Source organism: Euprymna scolopes, chromosome 43 (genome assembly GCF_053919585.1).
Source record: "Euprymna scolopes isolate OS-2025 chromosome 43, ASM5391958v1, whole genome shotgun sequence".
Taxonomy (NCBI): Eukaryota; Metazoa; Mollusca; class Cephalopoda; order Sepiida; family Sepiolidae; genus Euprymna; species Euprymna scolopes.
Window position 1 is genome coordinate 47,155,846 of NC_136524.1, and position 24,527 is coordinate 47,180,372.

The following is a 24,527-nucleotide window of genomic DNA, read 5'->3' on the forward strand; positions in this document are numbered from 1 at the left end:
TCTACTAAAATCTAAAAATCTACGAAAATCTAAAAATCTACTAAAATCTAAAATCCAAAAATCGGCTCAAATCTACTAAAATCTAAAAATTTACTGCAGTCTAGAAATCTACTAAAATCTTAAAATCTACTAAAATCTAAAAATCTACGAAAATCTAAAAATCTACTAAAATCTAAAAGTTTACTAAAATCTAAAATCCAAAAATCGGCTCAAATCTACTAAAATCTAAAAGTTTACTGCAGTCTAGAAATCTACTAAAATCTTAAAATCTACTAAAATCTAAAAATCTACTAAAATGTAAAAATCTACTAAAATCTAAAAATCTACTAAAATCTAAAAATATACTAAAATCTAAAAATCTACTAAAATATAAAAATCTACTAAAATCTACTAAGATCTAAAAGTTTACTAAAATCTAAAACGTAAAAATCTACTAAAATCTAAAAAATCTACTAAAATCTAAAAGTTTACTAAAATCTAAAACGTAAAAATCTACTAAAATCTAAAAATCTACGAAAATCTAAAAATCTACTAAAATCTAAAATCCAAAAATCGGCTCAAATCTACTAAAATCTAAAAATTTACTGCAGTCTAGAAATCTACTAAAATCTTAAAATCTACTAAAATCTAAAAATCTACGAAAATCTAAAAATCTACTAAAATCTAAAAGTTTACTAAAATCTAAAATCCAAAAATCGGCTCAAATCTACTAAAATCTAAAAATTTACTGCAGTCTAGAAATCTACTAAAATCTTAAAATCTACTAAAATCTAAAAATCTACTAAAATGTAAAAATCTACTAAAATCTAAAAATCTACTAAAATCTAAAAATATACTAAAATCTAAAACGTAAAAATCTAGAAAAAACCTAAAAATCTACAAAAATCTAAAAATCTACTAAAATCTAAAAATCTACTAAAATATAAAAGTTTACTAAAATCTAAAATATAAAAATCTACTAAAATCTACTAAAATATAACAATTTACTGCAGTCTAGAAATCTACTAAAACCTTAAAATCTACTAAAATCTAAAAATCTACTAAAATCTAAAAATCCCCTAATATCTAAAAAATCAACAAAAATGTAAAAATCTACTAAAATCTAAAAATATACTACAATCTGAAACGTAAAAATCTACTAAAATCTAAAAATCTACTAAAATCTAAAAATCTACTAAAATCTAAAAAATCTACTAAAATCTAAAAATCTAGTGAAATCTAAAAGTTTACTAAAATCTAAAAATCTACTAAAATCTATAAAATCTACTAAAATCTAAAAGTTTACTAAAATCTAAAACGTAAAAATCCAGAAAAAACCTAAAAATCTATAAAAATCTAAAAATCTACTGAAATCTAAGTATCTACTAAAATTTAAAAACCTACCTAAATCTGAAAATCTAAAAATCTAAACATCTACTAAAATCTAAAAATCTGCTAGAATATAAAAATCTACTAAAATCTAAAAATCTACTAAAATCTAAAAATCTACCAAAATAAATAGTTACAAATCGTAAATATTTAAAATTTAAAAGGTGAGGGGAGCACGTATAAAAATTAGTATTTTAGGCACTCTACCCCTCTAGTGTGTCACTGAAGTCTTCAAAAACATAGAAAAATTAAGAAAGACGAATTCTAATATTTAAAACAACTTTGTCGATCATCTATATATTAATACCATAGTACCCTTAACATACGTATACGTACATGTCTCATGATTTTCAGTTTATAAATTATTCGATTTGGAGATCCTATTTATTAAAAAGAAGATAGAATGTTACAACATACCACGAACATTAAATTATTATGTACGGGAGGGAACAATAAAATTGTCACCCTAAAGAAAACAACACTACAGCTTTATTTTAAAACTTTTATTGAAAAAATCAATTCAGGTAAATTGATTATGTAGTAGAGTTGACATCTATTTAATGTAGCCGCCTTCAGCATCAATTACTGCCTCGATATGGGTCTATAGCTCGGAGCAAGTCTTTTTCATAAGCATCAGTAGGAGTTCAGTGAATACTCGATAGATGGTGGCGATCAGGTTGCGTTTGGTGTTGTGGGAGGTCATGTTGGTGATTTTCTCAATGTATGACCAAACGAAGTAGTCCAGCAGGTTCAGGGTTAAGTCGCCTGGATCTCTTGGGACTTGTGGGCAAGTGCCAAGTCCTGTTGCCACACCCAGGGTCTGCTAGTGACCACCTGATTGTACCACACTCTTCAGGACATCCAGGTATACTTTGGTTTGACTGGTGTTGACCTTTGACCCAATTTCGAAAATGTGAGGTGGCATTATGTGGCCTTTACTTAAAACCACACCAAAAACCATAACTGTGGTCAGAAACTTTGTTGAGCATTGAAATGTCTGGATTTGCATATTGAGGCAATGGTCCTGCTCTCATAACTTGGATCAATAATGAGCATGAGTTGTACAGCGGCGCATCTCCGATCCTACTTGTTGAACATTGTGTCACTTTCAGATATGATAAAAGGCTCCTATCGCTCTTGGGGTTTGTGTACCACTGGCGAACAAGAAAAGAGAGCTAGTTTTCATCAAACAGAAATGGAATCATGTCATCTTTTCTAGAGCGACAATTTTATTGTTCCACCCTGTAGATATGCCAATGGCTTTTGTGAAACTAAAATATACCTTCTTCATTTTTTAGCTAAGATCTAAGGGTAGTATCTGTTCTGTCTAAAGATGGTATAATTATATTGTGGGGTTTCTGTTTGCATAGAGCATCCATACAATGCAAATATGTCACAGACTCCTACAAGGATGTTGGAGATAAACCGTAATAACCAGATATATCCTGACACTACATTAACCTGATTATTTAGATAAATACTTTTACAGTTTTAACAAAAGGGTTACAATAATATTACCTTCTTGGCCTGTTAGCAAAGTGTAGTATCTGTTCCGACAGATACTGCAAGCTATGACTAGCTATGACTAGCAAAGACCGGATGTGGGGGCAACCCCACATGCCTGACCTTTAACCAGCTCCCATTTCCCACCTCTCGGGAGCTGGTCCCCTTTTTCCCTTCCCCCCTCCCTTCACTCCTCACATTAAAAATCGGCCTTGTGCCTAATTTGCTCGGTGGGGGAGCAAATAAATACCATCTGTTCCGGCAGATGCTGCACTTAAGATAATTTGTACCAGTCAATGGAGGGGAAACCCTCTATACTGGGACAATTATTATTTTTGGTAACCAGAGTGCCCCCTTTTTGCCTACTTTTAGGGGAGCTGGTTTTTACCTCACATTAAAAACGGCCTTGTGCCTAATTTGCTCAGTGGGGGAGCAAATAAATACCATCTGTTCCGGCAGATACTGCACTTAAGATAATTTGTACCAGTCAATGGAGGGGAAACGCTCTATACTGGGACAATTATTATTTTTGGTAACCAGAGTGCCCCCTTTTTGCCTACTTTTAGGGGAGCTGGTTTTTACCTCACATTAAAAACGGCCTTGTGCCTTATTTGCTCAGTGGGGGAGCAAATAAATACCATCTGTTCCGGCAGATACTGCACTTAAGATAATTTGTACCAGTCAATGGAGGGGAAACCCTCTATACTGGGACAATTATTATTTTTGGTAACCAGAGTGCCCCCTTTTTGCCTACTTTTAGGGGAGCTGGTTTTTACCTCACATTAAAAACGGCCTTGTGCCTAATTTGCTCAGTGGGGGAGCAAATAAATACCATCTGTTCCGGCAGATACTGCGAGCTATGACTAGCAAAGACCAGATGTGGGGGCAACCCCACATGCCTGACCATTAACCAGCTCCCATTTCCCACCTCTCGGGAGCTGGTCCCCTTTTTTCCCTTCCCCCTCCCTTCACTCCTCACATTAAAAATCGGCCTTGTGCCTAATTTGCTCGGTGGGGGAGCAAATAAATACCATCTGTTCTTCAGATGCTGCACTTCCATTTCTTGTTCTCTTTCGGTGGAGGAGAAATCCTTCACAACTGAGACAATTTTTATTTTTGTACCTTTTCTCCACGTTAAAAAACGACCCTGGTGTCTAACTCTGTCCCGTGGGGAGGCATTGTAAATAGGTACAATAATATTGGGGGCATTCATTCACACTGAACATCCACAGATTTCCAAGCAGCAATATATTACATTTTAAAGATGCTGCTACGGAATTTCCACAGGCCCTGCTAGTGTGTGTAGAAAAGGGTTAGTAAGTTGAAAGGTGAGTCCATGTGTATGGGCGAGAACAAAAGATTAGGCAGTCTTGTTGGAGAAGGAGAGCTCATGTGGTTGAAGTTAACGTTTGGCGGTACCAATGATGGATTCTTTGTCTTCTTGTATTAATCGACCGCCGAGCTGGGTGGGTTCTGTTGAGTCCCAGGAGACAAGTTGGGAACAGGTCTGAGCCCTGTGGCTGATCCGAGAGCTAGAACAGAAAAGAGAGAGATTTGCCATGGTTTAACCATTATGAACTTTGTTGCGTGTTCAGCTTACCAGAGGCCAAAGAAAAGTTGGCTACTGGCACCAATCAACACTGAGTTTACAAACCAAAGATATTAAAGATTTCAAATCATGAAGTGTCACTACTGCTGCTACAAATAACATTTAATTTGTGTCTAATATCTATTCATATTTTATGCAAATCAGATATTTTTTTAATTTCAAAGTGGTGCGGGGAGTGGGAGCAATCTTTAGATACTCTTACACTTACATATTTGCTAATGGACTGAGAGACCAGGGTTCAATTTCCGGTCAAGTCATATCAAGGACTTAAAATAATGGTACTTGATGTCTTCATTATAAGGTGGAAGACTAAAGATAAGTGAAGCAATCTTAGGGAAAAAGTGACGCCCTCCCCTACATCTCAGTGTAATAGCGAATGAAAACGGGGGCTTTTGCTTACCTTTGTCTATGATCGACCACTTTTTGTTAATTTTATGCCTCCATTATTTTCAAGGCAGGTGCTCGACTGAACTTCGATCTGTGGTCCCACTACCTGCAAAACATTCACAACAAAAAACTCATTTAGTTACAACCACTGTCATAGTTTCCCTTTTCTCCCTCTGTTCTCGCAATTAAACGAAACCTCCATAAGCAAAGTTTCTTTCCTAGAACTGCTAGGTTGTGGAATAAAATACAGCTAGGTGACTTCCAAGCTGACTACAACGTTGTCATTTTCAAGCATAATGTGTAAAATATTTGCTTTTTATCCAGAATCCAACCTAATAAAAAAACAAAAAAAAAAACAGAAAAAAATCTTTATGATGTACGAACCTGTGATGGAACAAAAATGTTGTATTCTCCAAAAATCATGTAAATTGATCAAGTATATATATATATATATATATATATATGTGTGTGTGTATATATATATATATATAATTTTTAAACAGAGACTGATTTTAAAATCTCGGTAGTTGTCTTGAGTTGTCTTTTTATATTTATTAAATATGGCGGATCAACACATGCCATTCTTGCTTCCTCATAAAAAGCTACTTGATCAATATACATGACTTTTAGAATATGGTATTTATGCTTCGTGACAGGTATGTACATCATAAAGATTTTCTGTAGTTTTTTCTTTTTAATTAGATTGAATTCTGGGACTGGCACCCAAATATTTGTGGAGTCGCCTGCTGATATAATCAAATTCTGCCCAATCACCATGCCTATCATCAATCAAAGTGTTGCCTCACCGTCTACCTGACACATGTAATCATTATCCTTGATTGGCCTTTAGGCCTTGACGAGCATTGACTCATTAGTGTCGTGTGTATGTAATAGTAAAAATTCTTTTTGATCGGTCCTCTAAAATATTCAAATTCTGCTCAAGTCCCAGCATCGTAATCAATTATCGCAGTGTTATCTCACTATCTTAAACTTATGTAATCCTTATCCTCAAGTGACCTTTGGGCCTTGATAAGTGGTGAGGTATTAGTATAAAAAAAATACTTTCCTAAAATGCTCAAATGGACTTCAGATGTTTCCTTTATTGATCTCCGATCCCTATAGTTCAGATTTAAAGTAAATTGGAATATTTTAATTTTGTGACTTTTCATGAATTTTATTTGTTAGGTTTGCTATTCAGCTCAACACCTTTTCATACGAAATTGATAGTTTTATCAATTGCTTGCTTTGTGACGGGAGTTTAAGCCCAAGACCTGCTGATAATGGTGCTTCAATAGCAGCACTATACAACCGTTGCCGAGAGTCAACAGCTCATCTATAATTAACCTGGTGACTGCTTTTAAGACTGCTTGACCAGTTCCGTAACAATGGAAACTGCATTCCCAATCTGTTCAGCTCGGCATTCTCTCAGATCAGATGAAGACCAACAATAAAAAAAAAAGAAAAAAAGAGTGCTCAATACTTCTGGTAGTGCAAAGTCATTGAATGTACCTGTTTGCTATGAGAATAAACATCACTTTGCAATCATTTGCTTTGAACTGGACATGTCAAGGTCATCTTCATAACTTTGAACTTTAATCTACAATACGACTTGACATACTTCTGGTAGTTCAAAGTCATTGAACGTACCTTTTTGATATTGCTGTTTGCTATGAAAATAAACATCACTTTGCAATCATTTGCTTTGAACCGGACACGTATAGGTCATTTGTGTAACTTTGAACTTCATAGTACAAGAAGTACCTAACATCATTGAATCGTTTAAACAATAACATTTCAGAAAAATTATTATTAGTTTTATTATTCAGTGTGTTTTCTATTTTCTAATAACCTTCTTCTGCAGCGTTTTTTTAAAAAATTTTTTTTATATGGTGGTCACCACTTATCAAGGCCCAGAAGCCACTCGGGGATAAGGGTTATTGTGTGTACAGTAATCAATGGGATAGTATCGTAGTAATAGTATTGGAGATTTGATAAAGTGTCATTACTTAAGGGGGCGGTTCATCAGGAATTTGTTTGTGTTAGACTTGAAGACATCTAGGTTGAAGTCGGGGGGGGGGACAGGCAAATGCCAGAGAGTTCCACAGGCATGCAGTTCTAAGAAAGAAGCTCTGCTCATGGAATCTACGTTTTGATTTAGGCATGGATAAAGAGTGGGTAAAATTATTGACAGTGGGTCCAGCTAGTCGAGTGTTTTTTGTGAAAGATTGGCGAGGGGGGACCGGAGAATGGAGCTCAGACGAGCACTTGCCATGGAAATAGTGATAAAATAGAGACAGGCTCGCAACGTCCCTTCTGTGGGAGAGGAGTTGTAGGGAAGAGAAAAGGGCATCCCCCACCAAGCCACAAAGTCTATTTTGTACTCTGTCAAGGCAGGATAGGCTGTTTTTAGCAGCTCCTGCCCAGATGTGGCAGCAGTACTCCATCCTTGGACGTACTTGGCTTTTATATAGATAGAGAATTGCATCATTAGTGAAATATCTTCTGGAGCGGTAGAAGGATCCCACCATTTTCCCAGTGACCTTGGCCACCGACTTGATGAATGTGTTCCATTTCGCTTCCTTGGGGTTGTTTGTGGGCAGGGTGACATGGGTAGGGCGGGTGTTTCGTTTCTGCTCCCCTCTCTGGGCAGAGATGTCTATACCCTCTGTCTCTTAATTGCGATGCGGTACTCTGACCCGCCAGCACCCACTGCGTCTTCCTTCGCTGCTCTCTCCCCTTGCGGGGGGATCTGAGCTGACTAACCTGACATCCCCGTTAGGAGAGGTCAAACCACTTTTGCTTCTGACCTCACCCACTCCCCTTACCACCCTCATTTCCCTGCATTTTTCTTTTTTTCCCTGCTACACTTTGGTCCACGTCAGCGGCCGGTGCAGTTTTTTCCACAATGCTGGGAAAAAGGCGTATACCACTCTAGAAGCGCCACATCGCCCCCCTCGAGTACTCCCCATCGGAGGGAACCCCCACCAAGAAGAATGAAGAGAAGGAGAAGGCTAGAGTAGGGCCGCAGCCCGCGGCAACCCAGGCAAATCCAGCAACAGGAGGGCAACGAATCCAGCCCCCGGCTCCCCAAGAGGGAACTTCCCAGATGGGGGATTCAAGGAAGCGACTGACGAGGGAACGAGGTGTGATTTGGGTGGTATAGATCCTGCGACACCCTTTCCACCTCAATCTTTGTTGGTCGAAGAAAGTACTCCCGCCCAGGTTCCCCAAGACGACAACCCCAAGATGAAAGGGACCAGAAAGGTGGCTGACGAGAAAAAGAGGCACCTTTCTGGGGGACCACTCCCAAAAAAACCCCCTCCACCTCAATCCTCGTCGGCTGGAGAAGACCCCACCACTCCTGCTCCCCACGAGGACAGCCTCCTGGCAGATGAACAGAGAGAAGTTGGAGACAAGGAGGCCGAAGGCAATATTAGTGGTCCACTGCCCGTAGCACACCCAGTCTCCCAGCCCCCATCCGGTCACTCAGCATCTACTCCCCATGAGGGCAGCTCCCCAACGCCCAAAGGGGAAGATGGTGAAGACGGAGTTGCCCATAGAACCCAAGCGCTTTTCAAGAACACTCTTGGGGGGGGGGGGAGATTGTAAGGCACTTCCACTGCCCAAAGCTCCCCAAAACACTCCGACATCACCGAATGCCCGAAAACCAACCCACTGACAATAAAGCCCAATGGGAGAAATCCCATGACTCAATCTCCGGGCAAAAGGAAGGAAAGAGGCCAGAAGACGGGTCAAAACCAGTCTATGACACCCCAGGAGGACTGGCCAGAGTTAGCCCCAAACAAAAGTTCCAAGCAGCAGCAACAGCAGCCGCAACAACAGAGCCAGCAGCAGAAAGAAAAGGCAGCAGCAGCCGATCCCCTCCCCGGTCCGACAACACAAAACAGGGCAAGAATACAGCATGGAGCTCTCAGGAGCTGGAGCAGATGACACCCGATTATTATAAGGAACTCTTCAACTCCACTTACAAGGATGTCACAAAGGGAACAACCATCATACCCCTTCTGGGACAGATCGAAAAATTGGAAAAGAGAGTTCTCTCCCTGATCACCTCCGACCTCAAGACCAAGAGTTTAATGGATGTCAACAAAGACACCATGGTGGAAATCCTCATTGATTTGAACATTCCGGCAAGTTATATATGCAGGAGGAGTTTCGCCATGTCTCAGTACTGAACGTCCCATGCTATATAACCGGAAAAGAAGTCGGGGCCATACTGAGTCAGTACGATAAGATGGAGGCAGTCGCCCCAGCCTACAATCAGCGCAACGTTTTGACTGGGGACTACAAAGTTCGAATGATCCTGGACAAGGACAGTCCCCACCAAAACACCCGCCAAAACCCCAGCATAGGTACAAGCCGCAGCCCCAGCCGCAGCCCCAGCCACAGCCCCAGCCGTAGGCAATTCCAACCCGGTAGCAGATGCGGGTTGGGCAACGGTCACAAGGAAGGGCAGACCCAGCAAAAACCTGGCCAAACCAATAACGACCAAAACTCAACCTGAAATCACCCCGATGGACACTCAGGCGCCCTCTTCCTCAAACAAGAGGAAGCTCCAAGACTCTGAGGAAGAGATTGTGTCGGAGGGTCTAGAGACAGCCACAGACACAGAAGAGACAACAACACCACCACCTGCAAAGACAATATCCAACCAGCCAAGGCTTAACCCCCAAATTCTACTCCCACAAATAGCCAGAGCAATTTCCTCCTCCCTCCCTGAACCCCCAAGAACACTACCACGCAATCCATCTTCAGAAAGGTCGAGTAACGACTCTAAAAAACCACCTCCCCTGCCACCAAACACCCCAACACCTGACACCCCCTCCCTTACTCCCCCTGCACCCACTTCCACTCCAGTCAAGGAAAAACCCACCCCACCAATCTGCACGGAGCGGACAAAGAGACTTCCTTTCCTTCCAGGAGGAAGGATATGTGAGATGGGCCCTCTGCAGCCAACAACAGAACTGAAAGGCCAGCAGAAAGTCCGTTATAACCAGCTAAAGAACTTTCTCTATGTCGCTGGCGATAATGACCCAACCAAGTTCAAGGACGCACCCTTGTTGACCACATTTATTAGGGTCAACAGCGATTCCAGGACTGAGGCCCTCTTAGCATGGATAGATGCCGCGAAGGATGCAATCCCAGGCCAGCAGCTGGTGGACACGGTGCATCCTTCGCTAAACAATTTAGTTTTTAAATGTGAGCGCAGAGTCCCTATATATATTCACCCCTCCTTCTACAGGGCTTTAAAATTAATTTTTCACCTGGACGTGGGAGGCGTGGCCAAGAATGGAGTACCCTCTGCAGACTTACTGACAGAAGCCTTGAACAGGCCTGCCACGTCCTCACTCCCGAGGAATTCAGGCCCGTGTGTGACACTGAATAAGGTAGGTGACCATGGCTTTAAACTTGGCTACTTATAATGTGAGGGGCCTCAGATGCCGAAGCAAGGCCGTGCACGTGCTGAGATATCTGGTGTCCCTCAAGGTAGATATTGCTGCTATACAGGAGACCCAGTTTATTTGTGACGGGGATTGTCAGGTGCTGGTGAACGATTACGATGTTTACTCAGCATATGGTAATACCTATAGTCGTGGAATCTCTTTGCTAGTAAATCGCACCCTATCAGCGTTGGTGAATGTTGTTCACGCAGACGAGGACGGGCGGGCGATTGTCGTCGATGCTGCCATTAATAGCAGTGTGTTTCGGATAGTCACAGTTTATGCACCTAATTCCACTGTGGAGAGGGCTTCCTTCTTTCGATGGGTGGAGGGTTTTATAGATAATCCAGAGAGGGTAGTCTTAATCGGTGATTGGACTGCCACAATCCCCCCTTTTGAGTTGGCCATGTGCCTAAGTTTTTTGTTCAGTGTTGATTTTCAATGTATTTTTAACATGAATAAAGGATTTAATATCTCAAAGTGTAGTATCTGTTCTGGCAGATACTGCAAGCAAAGATCATATGTGGGGGCAGCCCCACATATAAGACCTTGGTCAATGTAGGGGCTACCCTTCATACCAATTGTCACTATCCAGCTCCCCTACTCCCCGGGGAGCTGGTCCCCATTTCCCCTTCACTCCTCACATTAAAAATCGACCTTGTGCCTAATTTGCTCGTTGGGGGAGCAAATAAATACCGCTTTTCTTGGCGTTTTGGCCAAGATCAAAATGTAGTATCTGTTCTTACTACATGCTCTACTTATGTTTGTAACTTTGTGATATAAAGTGGGGGATCACTTTTCTGTATTAATTTAATGTAAAATGATCATCCACTTTACAACCAGTCAGTCTCAAAGCCATTCAAGTCATTCTCCCGATCATTCAAGTTGTTTTTAAAGGATTCCAGTTATTTTTTAAGCATTCAATTCATCCTTAAGTTCATTAAAGTCATTCTAAGTCATTTACTTTTTATTTATTTAAGTCATTTTAGCCCATTTTTCAGTCATTTTAGTTTATCTTTAAGAATTTCATGTCAATCCTACATTCACGCATTCATTCATTACACAAGAGCACGTGACTAATGGCTATCGGCTATTGACCTTGATTGAGATGAGGACTGCTTATTTGTATTACCTGGTAACTTTATTGTTGAATAATTTGTGATGTATATGTCTGTTTAAATGTATGTATGTATGTATGTATGTATGTATGTTTATTTGGCGCACACAACACTGAACCTCACTCCGAAGTTCGGAGTGAGGTTCAGTGTTGTGTGCGCCAAATAAAAAACAAATGGTGGTCTAACCTCTCCAGGGAGATACAGACTGCCTACGATCATAGAGATGTCAAGACATTCTACACTTTGCTTCATCAGGCTTATGGTCTGAAATCCTCTTCAACTACACCACTCCTGGCGAAGGACGGGAAAACCTTGCTGAAAACCTCAGATGAAATTAAGCATCGATGGCATGAACACTTTCATGATCTTTTTCATAACCCATCCTATGTTGATGTTGCTGCAATAGAAAGTATCCCTCAATGTTCCTTTTGTCCGGAACTTGATGTTGAACCGACTCTTGTGGAAACAGTTGACTGCATAAAACAGATAAACTCGAACAAAGCCCCTGGGCTGGATGGCATCCCTGTTGAGCTACTGATACATGATGGTGTCAATGTACATTGTGTGGTCCACCCTTTGATACTGTCAGTATGGCAGGGTGACCCGGTTGCCCAAGATTGGGTAGATGCCATCTTGGTTATGTTGTACAAAGGAAAGGGTACAAGATCTGATTGTGGAAATTATCGATTATCGAGGTATCTCGCTGCTGAGTGCGGTTGGAAAGGTATTTGCACGGCTCTTGCTAAACCGATTGGAAAAGTATGTATGTCTTAATATCCTTCCGGAATCCCAGTCTGATTTTAGAGGTGAGCGAGGAACTGTGGATATGGTGTTTTCTGCTAGACAGCTCTTGGAAAAATGTATTGAACAGCGTATGCCTCTTTGCAAGGTGTTTGTGGACTTAACCAAGGCGTTTGACACAGTGAACCGTGAGGCTCTCTGGAAAGTGCTGGAAAAATTTGGCTGTACACTTGCTTTTACAGACAAGTTCAAGCAACTTCATCATAGTATGAAAGGTCGCGTCAACTTCAATGGTCAGCTTTCGGAAGAATTCCCCATTGATAATGGTGTGAAGCAGGGTGATATAGCTGCACCAACATTGTTTTCGCTCTATTTGACTGCTGTGCTCTGGTATGGTTTCCACAATTGCGATATGGGTGTTTATATTAGATTCCGAACGACTGGAAAGGTGTTCAACCTCAGAAGATTCCAAGCCAAAACACTTGTTAGTGATGGACTTGTTAGGGAACTGTTGTATGCTGATGATGCTGACCTGGTAACACACTCCCCAATAGATATGCAACTAGTGATGGACCTCTTTACAAATGCTTGTACCTGCTTCGGACTGACAGTTAGCATTAAGAAAACTAAAGTCATGTACACTCCCGCTCCCAATGATCTGTATGTGGAACCTGATATCTTCGTCTGTGGAAAGTGCCTTGAAATTGTAAAAAATTTTGTCTACCTTGGGAGTGCCTTATCAAATGATGGCACTCTTAATGCGGAAATAAGACAGAGAATCAGCAAGGCATCTAATGCTTTTGGAAGGCTACAAAATAGAGTCTGGTCTGACGGTGATCTGACTCTGACAACTAAAATTTCAGTATATCAAGCATGTGTAGTACCATCCCTACTCTACGCATCTGAAACTTGGACCTTGTACCGGACACATATAGAATTGGTTGAGAGGTTCCATCAGCACTGCCTTAGACACATTCTTGGTTTAAAGTGGTATAGCTTTGTCCCTGATACATATGTCTTAAAAAAGGCCAAAACAACCAGTATTGCTACCATTGTTATTAAGAACCAGTTGCGTTGGGCGGGTCATCTCATCCGGTTTGAAGACTATCGTCTCCCAAAACAATTGTTCTATGGTGAGCTCTTTCTTGGAAAAAGACCCCAGCACAAGCCCAAAAGACGTTTTCGTGATAGCATCAAGGAGAGTCTGGTGAGCTTTCATATTCCTGTTGACAGTTGGGAGTCCCTAGCGTATGATTGCAAGCAATGGAGGACACTGATATACAGGGGTGCAGAACACTATGAAGCAGCCAAAATAGACCGAGAGAAGCTTAAGAGAGCATGTAGGAATTGCCAAACCTTGCCGCCCAACCATGGAGATCTCTGGATCTGTAAGGTGTGTGATCGGACTCTGTTGTCGAAGGCAGGTTTTGTTAATCACATGAAAGCCCACGATAATACAGGTTCCGCTGCTGTTAGTCTCATACAAATCAGTGAGTGTTTTCAGTGTCATGTCTGCTTGAGGGTGTGCAAGTCGCTGGCAGGGCTAAAAAGTCATATTCGGGCACATGGACTTTTAGTGACTGAGGGAGTGGCTCTCGTCTGACAAGATTTTAAAGTTTTTTAAAAGACGTTGCAATCATCATGTATGTATGTACTGCATAAGTGTGAGTCTAAAACAGACTTTTTAGTTAAAAAAAAAAAAAAATCCAAGCGTCTGTAATTCATATCAATTGGACTGTTGTTTTTTGTCGATTCATACGTTGAATTATTTGGAAAATTATGTGGGAATTTGTCAACATCATCATCATTATCATGCACTGCATATGTGTGAGTCTAAAACAAACTTTTTATTTAAAAAAAAAAAAGGAAGGAGGAAAAAGATCAAGAAGGAAAAGGGACAAAAACGGTCCAGCCGCTGATCACTTACTATGCATGACTTTTGGAATATTCCTTCATGTGTATTTTACATGTATATGTGTGTGTACATATGTATAGGCATATGTATGTATGTATGTGCGTATTGTTTATACCTCTACGTGATTATGGTTGCATGTGTGTGCACATGCATACATATGTTGGCATACATCTCTATGTACGCATGTGTTTATTGTCATGTGTATGTGGGGTGGAGAGGGCTCCCTTAAGCCGTGGTGAAGGCAACCCCCTAGGAGAAGCAAATCTTAGATAAAAAAACAAACAAAAAGAAAACATAAAGCGGGAGACCACTACCCGCATTAAGCTGGTCTGCAGTTTGACTTGTTGCTGGCTAACTTGCTCTTGCTTGTTGCTGGATGGATGTTCAAGGCTGCCTGCTTACTACCACTTTTCTTCTTTTTTTTTTTTTTTTTTGCCCAACACACACCTCCAAACACCCGGGCAACGCTGGGCGCTCAGGCTAGTAAACAATTAAACGACAGTCGCTCGGAAGAAGACAGATGTAAGCGTGACACACAAAATAACACACACGTTATTGTATTAATATAGAGATAACTTAGTGTAAATAGAAATATGGATAAATTAAAACAATTGTTGATTTAGAAGCGTAAACAACAACAACAACAACAACAACAAGAAAAAGTCCTGCCAAATTATAGATTTTGCCTTTCTAGCAGATCACAAAGTGAAAATCAAGGAGACAGAGAAGTAGAGCAAATACACGGAACAGGCCAGAGAGCTCAAAGGGATGTGGAAGATGTAGAAAGATAAGATAACACCACTAATAGTAGGAGCACTAGGAACAATACCGAAAACTTTGAAAAAGGACCATATGGGAAAGATTGGAATCAGAGGGGTGGCAGAGAAGATACAACGGACAACGATAAAAAAAAAGTGGCTGAAATATTAAGAAAAGCCCTTGGATGCGAAAACCAGCACACATGTGCTTCAGATACAAGTCGGGCATGTAGCAACTGCTACAAATGTAAAACACAAAGGAGCATCACTTGAAATTATGAAAACTAAAACTGTATAATTGTAAGTTACCCCCCCCCCCCACATCCATGACTTCCGCCCACTCCCTTTTTGTGTAATAAGTTAGCATATTAAATAAATAAGGGTCAAGGAGGATGGAAAGACTGAGGAGAAAAAGCACTAGCCAGACCTCTGCCAAAATGTGTGCAAAAAGGACTTGGACCTTGGGAAAGCTTATTGCCATCCAAATTACAGTGAAGACCAATAGTCGCTACCAACGAGAAGTCAATGGTAAGTGGCTGTTGCGATAACGGAAATTCTTTTGCAAAGATTAACTAAAAAGAAGAAAAGTACTGGAAACCTGGGGGAGACTTGTCACTCAGACACCAGAGAACGCCACAAGTTGTTCTCAAAGAGAAATCTTTGATGGTGGCCTGTGTGACTATTCCTAGTGAGTAAAAGAAGAAGAAGAAGAAAAAGAAGAAGAAGAAGAAGAAGAAGAAGAAGAAGGAGAAGATGTATTTAATATTAATCCAATTGTTTAATTTGTGGCCTACTTAACAGAATAGATAGGGAGAAGGAGTATGGAATGGATCAATAACCACTTCCCTCGAACGAGTATGCTTGTTCGTAGTTGGTTTTGGAGTACGTGAAAAGCAAAATGGAACAACGATGTTTTTAATTTCACATTTGTTAGTTCCTAAGAGAAAAAGTAAAGGACCGTGACCGGTTAAAGAAAGTTCATTTTAGAAAATGATTAAAAGACGGGACAGTAATTGATGTGTATCCGGGATCATTGAATTAGGAAAGAGTTATACTTAAGGCTTTTTTGAAAAGTTAAAGTAAGGTCAAATAGGCACAGAACTGGGAGTACCAGTGAAATTAAGACTACAGGTGGTGTCTCTATCTATTTGTTTTAGGCAAAGGTCGTCACCGTTGAACACAAGGTCGATTTTCAAGGTGGAGAAAATCCGGTTCGTCTTCGTTATCATAAATGAAATTGGAACAGTGAAATATTGAATGTCAGGTGAAACCAATGGTATCTACTGAATTGTTATGTCGCAGTAATGAAAATATCCAAAAATTACGAAAAAATATAAGGTCGAAAATTAAATTTTTGCTAAATTGACGAGCTTTTCAGGTTTAAGAAAAGTTTTACCTCCCTTTTGTTGCAATAAGAATCTCCATTTTTTTTTGTTTCTTTTTTTTTTTGCAAAACTCAATTTTCGCTAATTGCTTTGAAGAATTATTAATGAATTTTCTACTCTACTTTTGTTCGTAATTTTTGGATATACTCATACTGCGACATGACAATTTGCGACATGACAATTCAGTATGAATACCATTGGTGTTCATTCAATTTAGAATTTTACTCAACTAACGCACACACACACACACACACACACACACACACACACACACACACACACACACACACATATACACGTATATATATCTATATCTATAAAAGTGAACATGTCTGTGTATCTGTCTGTGTACATTTCCCTACGCAATAACTCTGTCAATTTTTAGTCCACAGACTCGAAATTAGATATACAGGGTACTGAGATTTGAGAAAATCTATGTGATCGGTTTTCGGCCAGGAATTTGGCTGTTACAGGATCAAGTTCAATGATTTGACCTTTGAGAACTCTATCAAACTCCTCCGACAATTTTGTGTCTACACACTTGAAATTTTAGATATAGGTTCCTTGGACATGGATCTAACTTAATAACTTGATTTGAGCCCAAAACAATAAATGTAAAGATGTCATAATAGGGGTAAAATTAAAAAAAAAATTGACCGTTTTTTTTTTTTTTTGCTTTTTGCTCAACATACACCTCCAAACACCCGGGCAATGGCCGGCACCCATGCTAGTATATCTATAAAAGTGAATGTGTGTGTGTGTGTGTGTGTGTGTGTGTGTGTGCGTGTCTGTCTGTGTACAAAAAAAATTGACCTCTGCGGTCTATTCCAAATTACTCAGACAATTTCTGGTCTAAACATTTGAAATTTTAATAAAGAGTATTCAGAGATAGGGCAAGCTTTTCATCGCTTGGGTCGAAAATTTTTAGTTACCAATATATAAATTTATGTATGTTTGTATGTATGTTTGCATGTCTGCCTAAAACTTTCGACAGAGGCGACGGATTTTTACAAGATCAGTATCGTTTTGAAATTCGACCTTTCAGACGACAAATATTGAAAATGACAGAACCTCCATTCATCATCGGTCTTGTTTGAGTGGGTCAACCATTCGACGTTGTGAACATTGAAGTCTCCACATACGTGAATGTTAGCTGAAGGATAAGCAGATAGGACTTGGTCAATTTTCTCCGATATGCTTTGAAAGATAGTAACTCCGCTGTTGTGGGGGCGATAGAAAGCAACCCGGAAGCACATATAGGGTAAGTTAGGATCTTCTCTGGAGATGTCCCTCCCACATGGAAAGCTATCTTTAATATAGGCACATATTCCATGCCCATGGCAATCTTGGGGGTCAGATTTAGAAGTTAAGTTAGAGTATCCTTTAATTGCAAACTCTTCTAGGGAAATAGCCTGTCCAATGCCAGTTTCACTTAAAAATAAAAGGTCTGGTTTAGTCTCCTGTAATTGGGTTTCAACCTCTGGAAGGTTAGAACGTAGACCCCTGATGTTGGAGAAGGAGACCTGGTAGTAGGGGTCTACGTTGGAAGTTGGAGAACCGGGTTTAATCGTGTATTTTTTCTTGAAACTTGTCATGATGAAATTTTGGAATGTGTGGACTAGGTCGTCAGATTTACTTAGAGCAGGACAGAGAGGGGAAACTAAGAGAGAAAAAGAAACAAAGAATTTTTTTTTTTTGTTTATTTGTAGCTAATGATAAGGTAAAGCCGTAACAATTACCCACTAGTATGGCATCGAGAGGCCCCACCAGAAGCTACTGCATGGTCCAGAATCCATTCACCAAATGGCAATACAGCAGCCCCAGTACTTTGCACCTGCTGATAGGACAGCCTCCTTAGTGGTTAATCCAAGGTTCGGGTCCCTGACTGTCAGGCGGATAACGTCAGCCCAGACAAAACGTTTACCTCCAGCACCCTTACTAGTGACATGGCCACAAGGATAGACATAGAAACAGAAAATTTCCGCCATCTCTGCCAACTGTTCGCGCAAAATACTGCCAACCTAGAAAACAACTTTTTCTTCTCCCTTTGTCAGAAAAATCACTCATTAAAAAATGAGGACTGAGGGACAAATAAGAAGAAGCGAGAGTAACAGGAGCTGCCGATAACGCATCCACAATGCGTTTTCTATTAAAAAAACAAATTATTAAGTATTCTACTTAATAAAAGTCCAACAGACGTGTTTAAGGGAAAGTATGGTGATAGATTCCACTCTCACAAACTAAAAATGAGTACAATTTCGTAATCTATTTTTGCAATCAACTCGGTAGATAAATAAACATTTATGGACGAGAAAAAAACTAGCATTTAATAAAACAGAAATACATAAATTAAATACTGAAATAAAATGTAGTTATTAATATTTGAATCTAAAAATGAAAAGTACGATTAATATTGAAATCACTTATCTCAACAAAAACACCTCCGTCTCCAAAATGCAAACTGTAGTGAAGAATTTAAGTTTTAACAGCGTTCAAAAGATTTTTTTTTTAAATTAACCGTTAAAAGAAAAGCGTGATTTTATTCTGAACTTTAGCTAGTCACGTTTTAAGAAACTTACGATATAAAAGAAAAGCGGATGGGGGGGGGGGTTCTTCTGAAAGTTAGTTGGTAACGTTATAAGTAATTGCGAGATAAGATGGAAGCCGGAATTAAGGGGTGGGGACTGAAAAGGATAATATAATGGATTGAGTATACAATATTTAAGATCAACTCAGTAGATAAATAAACATTTATGGACGAGAAAAAAGTTATTAAGCTAGATCCATGTGCAAGGAACCTATATCTAAAATTTTAAGTGTTTAGACCCAAAATTGTCGGAGGAGTTTGGTAGAGTTCTCAAAGGTCAACTCGTTGAACTTTGACCCTTTAACAGCTAAATTTTGGCCGAAAACCGATCACATATATTTTCCCAAATCTCAGTACCCTGTATATCAAATTTCGAGTCTGTAGACTAAAAATTGACAGAGTTATTGTGTATGGAAATGTACACAGACAGACAGACACACAGATACACAGACACGTTCACCTTTATAGATATACTAGCATGTGTGCCTGGCGTTGCCCGGGTGTTTGGAAGTGTATACTGTGCAAAAAAAAAACAAAAAAAAAACGGTCAATTTTTTAAACTTTGACCCCTATTATAACCCCTTAAAATTTATTGTTTGGGGCTCAAATCAAGTTATTAAGTTAAATCCATGTCCAAGGAACCTGTATCTAAAATTTCAAGTGTTTAGACCCAAAATTGTCGGAGGTGTTTGGTAGAGTTCTCAAAGGTCAAATTGTTGAACTTTGACCCTTTAACAGCCAAATTTCTGGCCGAAAACACATCACATAGATTTTCCCAAAAAGTACACTGTATATCAAATTTCGAGTCTGTAGACTAAAAATTAACAGAGTTATTGCATAGAGAAATGTACACACACACATACACACACAGACAGGCAGACACTTTCACTTTTATAGATATATAGACTATCAGTTCTACCTGGCTTTGCTAGAGCCCTATGTACTGTTCATAAGATTATGTGCATATGTATATATTAAAAAGTGTGAATATGTAAAGTAATGCCTTTCTGTATAATAGTCTTCCTTAACTACCATAGAGAAAAGACAGACAGACATTTTCACTTTTATAGATATACTAGCATTTCAGCCCGGCGTTGCATAGGTGTTTGGAGGTGAGCAAAAAAAAAAGAAAAGCGGTCAATTTTTTTAACTTTGACCCTATTATGACCCCTCAAAATTTATTGTTTTGGGCTCAAATCCAGTTAATACGTTAGATCCATGTCCAAGGAACCTATATCTAACATTTCAAGTGTTTAGACCCAAAATTGGTAGAGGAGTTTGGTAGAGATCTCAAATGTCAAATCGTTGAACTTTGACTCCTTAACAGCAAAATTTCAGGCCGAAAACGGATTGCAAAGATTTTCTCAAATCTCAGTACCCAGTATATCAAATTTTGAGTCTGTAGACTTAAAATTGACAAAGTTATTGCGTAGGGAAATGTACACACACAGACAGACATACAGACACACAGATACACAGACACATTCACTTTTATAGATATACTAGCATTTCAGCCAGGTGTTGCCCGGGTATTTAGATGCGTATGTTGAGCAAAAAAAAGAAAATAGTGGTAGTAGGAAGGCAGGCTCGAACCCATACTGTGAAGGAGGAAAAGAATGGGGAAAAACCTGACGTCTTTGCTGTTATGACCACTGCCAAACCGGAAGTGACGTAGGTTTTAATTAAGGCTAGACAATTGCAAGGAGAGGATGACTTTCGCAAATATCGGCGAAAAAAGCGACCACTACCTTGTAGAAAAGTGTCCAGTTGAAGGTGAAGATATTAATGTTTTTAGCCAATGTTTCGATATTTTTCGTCTGAAAGGTCGAACTTCAAAACGATACTGATCTTGAGAAAATCCGTCGCCTCTGTCGAAAGTGTTGGGCAGACATGCAAACATACATGTATACATACATTTATATATTGGTAACTAAACATTTTTGACCACAACCGATGAAAAAGCTTGCCCTATCTCTGAATACCCTTTATGTAAAATTTCCAATGTTTAGACCAGAAATTGTCTGAGTAATTTGGAAGAGACCGCAGAGGTCAAATTCTTTTAAACTTTGACCTCTATTATGACCCCTTAAAATTTATTGTTTTGGGCTCAAATCCAAATCCAGTAAATAAGTTAGGTCCATGTCCAAGGAAGCTATATCTAAAATTTCAAGTGTTTAGACCCAAAATTGGCGGAGGAGTTTGGTAGAGTTCTCAAAGGTTAAATCATTGAACTTTCACCCCTTAACAGCCAAATTTCTGGCCGAAAACCGATCACACACATATTTTCCCAAATCTCAGTACCCTGTATATCAAATTTCGAGTCTGTAGACTTTAAATTGACTCCGGTTTTAATATGAACATCAGTACACAAAATAAGCCAAGTGTATAGGAGTGTATATATATATATATATATATATATATATATATATATATATATATATATATATATATATAAAACAAAAATATCCCTATCTTGAGTTGAGCATATTGGGAAGTGATATACAAACTGCCATTAGTGTATTAAGCGACGCTCTTTGTGTAAACAAATGGAGCGGAGGCATTTGGACGATATCAAAACATCATTAATTCATTACCCACACAGCAGCAGCCGTATAGCGCAATGGTGAGAAGCCTTGACTGTCATTTGGCAGGTCGGGTTTCCATCCTGGCTTGAGGCAGTTGCCTGTCTAGCCGCACTGATGACTGATGAGCTGTGAAACAGCAAAACAGTATTATATGTGGATGACTATATATATATATATATATATATATATATATATATATATATATATATATATATATATATACACACACACATGCATGTCTGATAAAAAACACGACTGAGTTCTTTTTTTTTTTTTTCAATTTTGCTGGTAATCTTTTCAATTCACTGAGCGGTCTTTCTTCTTTCAGCTGGTAGGTTATTTAGTATGGCACCCAGGGGTTATTGTTTGGCCATAATACCTCGGGCTTTCCATCGGTACTTTCGATCATCTTCAGGAGTGTTTTTTTTTTTTTTTTTAATCGAGGTTTAAATGCATTTATAGTTAATTCTATTTTATTTTATATTGGTTATATAGGTAGGTGAAAGGTGGGTAGGGATTATTTATTTTTAATTTTGATTTTCTTATTTTGTTTTTTTTTAATTTATCTATTTATTATTAATTGTTCATTTGCTCAAATATTAAATGTGATTCGGTTAATAAGGGGATGTAGTTTTTTTTTAATTAGTATAGCTTCTAGTAATTTAATTCGTCGTGTGCAGTTGTTAATATATCTAATTTTAGTATTGTTAGTTTGAATATTTTTATTTCGGATGATTGAAGGTTTTTTGTTGTGAAAGGTTAGGCCTCGTTTGATGGCGCTATTATCTGCTAAGTGTGAGGTTAATCATTGGGAGAGTGTTGTTGTGGTGTGGCCGATGTATACATTATATGAACTTTTAGAATGGGTTTGAGGACATTCTTCAGAGGGGCATTTAAATTCATATACTACATTAGTTTGGTTTAGTATGCTGTTAGTAGTAATATTATTGTTTTTAATTATTAGAAGTGCAATCCGAAAGCACAAATAGAGCAATTTAGGGTCTTCTCTGGATATGTCCCTACCACTTGGAAAGCCATCTTTAATGTAGGCACATATTTCATTCCCATATCGATCTTGGAGTCAGATTTGGATGTTAAATTAGAATATTCTTTAATTACGAACTTATTTAGAGAAATAGTCAGTTCAATGCCAGTTTTGCTTAGGAGGAATAGCTCTAGTTTGGTCTCCTGTAATTGGATTTTAACCTCTGGAAGGTTGGAACGTAGACCCCTGATGTTGGAGAAGGAGACATTGTAGTGGTGGGGGGGGGTCTACGCTGGAAGTTGGAGTTCTGGGTTTAATCGTGTATTCTTTCTAGAGATTTTTCATGATGGAGTTTTAGGACTTGTGGAATAGGTCAACAAATTTGGTAATGCATAAATGATGACTTGCTACTAAAGTATATATATATATATATATATATATATATATATATATATATATATATATATATATATATATATATATACTTTATTTACTTCATGTAAAAATATGCGTACAGTTTATTTTACTTTGGTTTTCAAAACATATCTCTCCTGTAGTTAACTCTTTATCCAAAAGGTCAAAATTATATTTCAAGCACGCACGCACGCACATACACACACACACACACGTAAATATGTATGTGTATATGTATATGTATATATACATACAAAGACCTACATATATATACATATACATATATATATATATATATATATATATATATATATATATATATGAGCAAACAGTTAATAAAATATGTTAAAAAACACTTTGAAATGAGTTAAAAACATATTTAATCTGAAAAGGAAATATTTGCTCATATTATAAGCTCTATTTCCTATTTGGTTTTATCGAGCTTTTTTATCTGGCTGAGATTATTTTATAAATATTAATTCTTTAATATTTATAATTTACTTTAATTTTACCATCTTGGATCGTTTTGGTAAATTCAATTGTAATTTTCATTTTATATATATATATATATATATATATATATATATATATATATATATATATATATATATATATACAAACATAAACACATGTAAATATGTATATATATATATATATGTATGTATATAAGTACACACACATACGTATATATATGTGTGTGTATAAATATCTATACAGATACACACAAGCGCACACACACACACACACGCACATATATATGCATACAAAATAAACTAAAATTTTAGACAATCTACTGAAAAAGAAAAACAGAATATAGGAGCTAATTTATATAAATAAAACAATAGATGTATGTATGTGTCTGTGTGAAAATATTTATCCTATAAACTCTTAAACTTCTGGTCACATAATACTAAAATTAACAAGAAATAATAATCATATATCAGGGATGGTTTATAACAAGTCAAATCTTTGTTTGGCTGGATGAATAATGTGCACAGAAACAGCTCAGACAGTTGAAATTCAAATTGTTTATTTTAACTTGCCTCCATATTTTTTATTAGTTTTGCGCATGCACAAATTCATTCATAGCTTGAAGTGGCTTCTTCTTATCTATCTGTCGATAGCTCAAATGTTAGGGAACATGGTTAGAGTGCTAAATAAATATTTTGGTATCGATTCTAGCTGATGGCACCTAAGTCATTTTTTTTTTTAAACTTTTGAAATCAGTAATCGGCTCTGTAATAATAAATACGAAATCTGCATGAATTTATGGCGGTTACCATAAATTTTAACGACGTTTGAAAAAGGGTCACCATTTCGGTCGGTCCCCTTTTGGGAGCACCTCCAAAGTTAGAGAGAGAACAAGAGTGCTGAAAAAGAACGGTTGGGGAAAAGAAAACATCGATTATAATTAAGTGTGACGAGACTTTAAGATTGATGATATTTTATAAAGGTTTCCAAGATATAGGGTACAAAGAGGATGTTACATTTCTTTGATAAAAGTCTTTACCCAGGGAAACTGGTCCGTCACGTGTTGATGCTTCTATCGTTTCTGCATGTCTGAGACAGATTTCTTCTTTGTATCTCCTTCCAGGACAGTCCTCTATTCCGATTGGCTGAAACCTCTGGTGACATTGAGAGAAGAAAGGAAGAGAAAAGTAGAAGAGTAGTGGTAGATGGACAAAAATCGGAGGCCTGCAATATAAATGC

At 38.2% G+C, this 24,527-nt stretch overlaps 1 long non-coding RNA gene across 1 annotated transcript in view; it reads left to right on the plus strand.

Annotated features, from left to right (window-relative positions):
* Window positions 1–24,527, plus strand: part of LOC145268322 (uncharacterized) — a 75,421-nt gene that overhangs the window by 40,948 nt on the left and 9,946 nt on the right. The gene's annotated exons all lie outside the window — the stretch shown is intronic.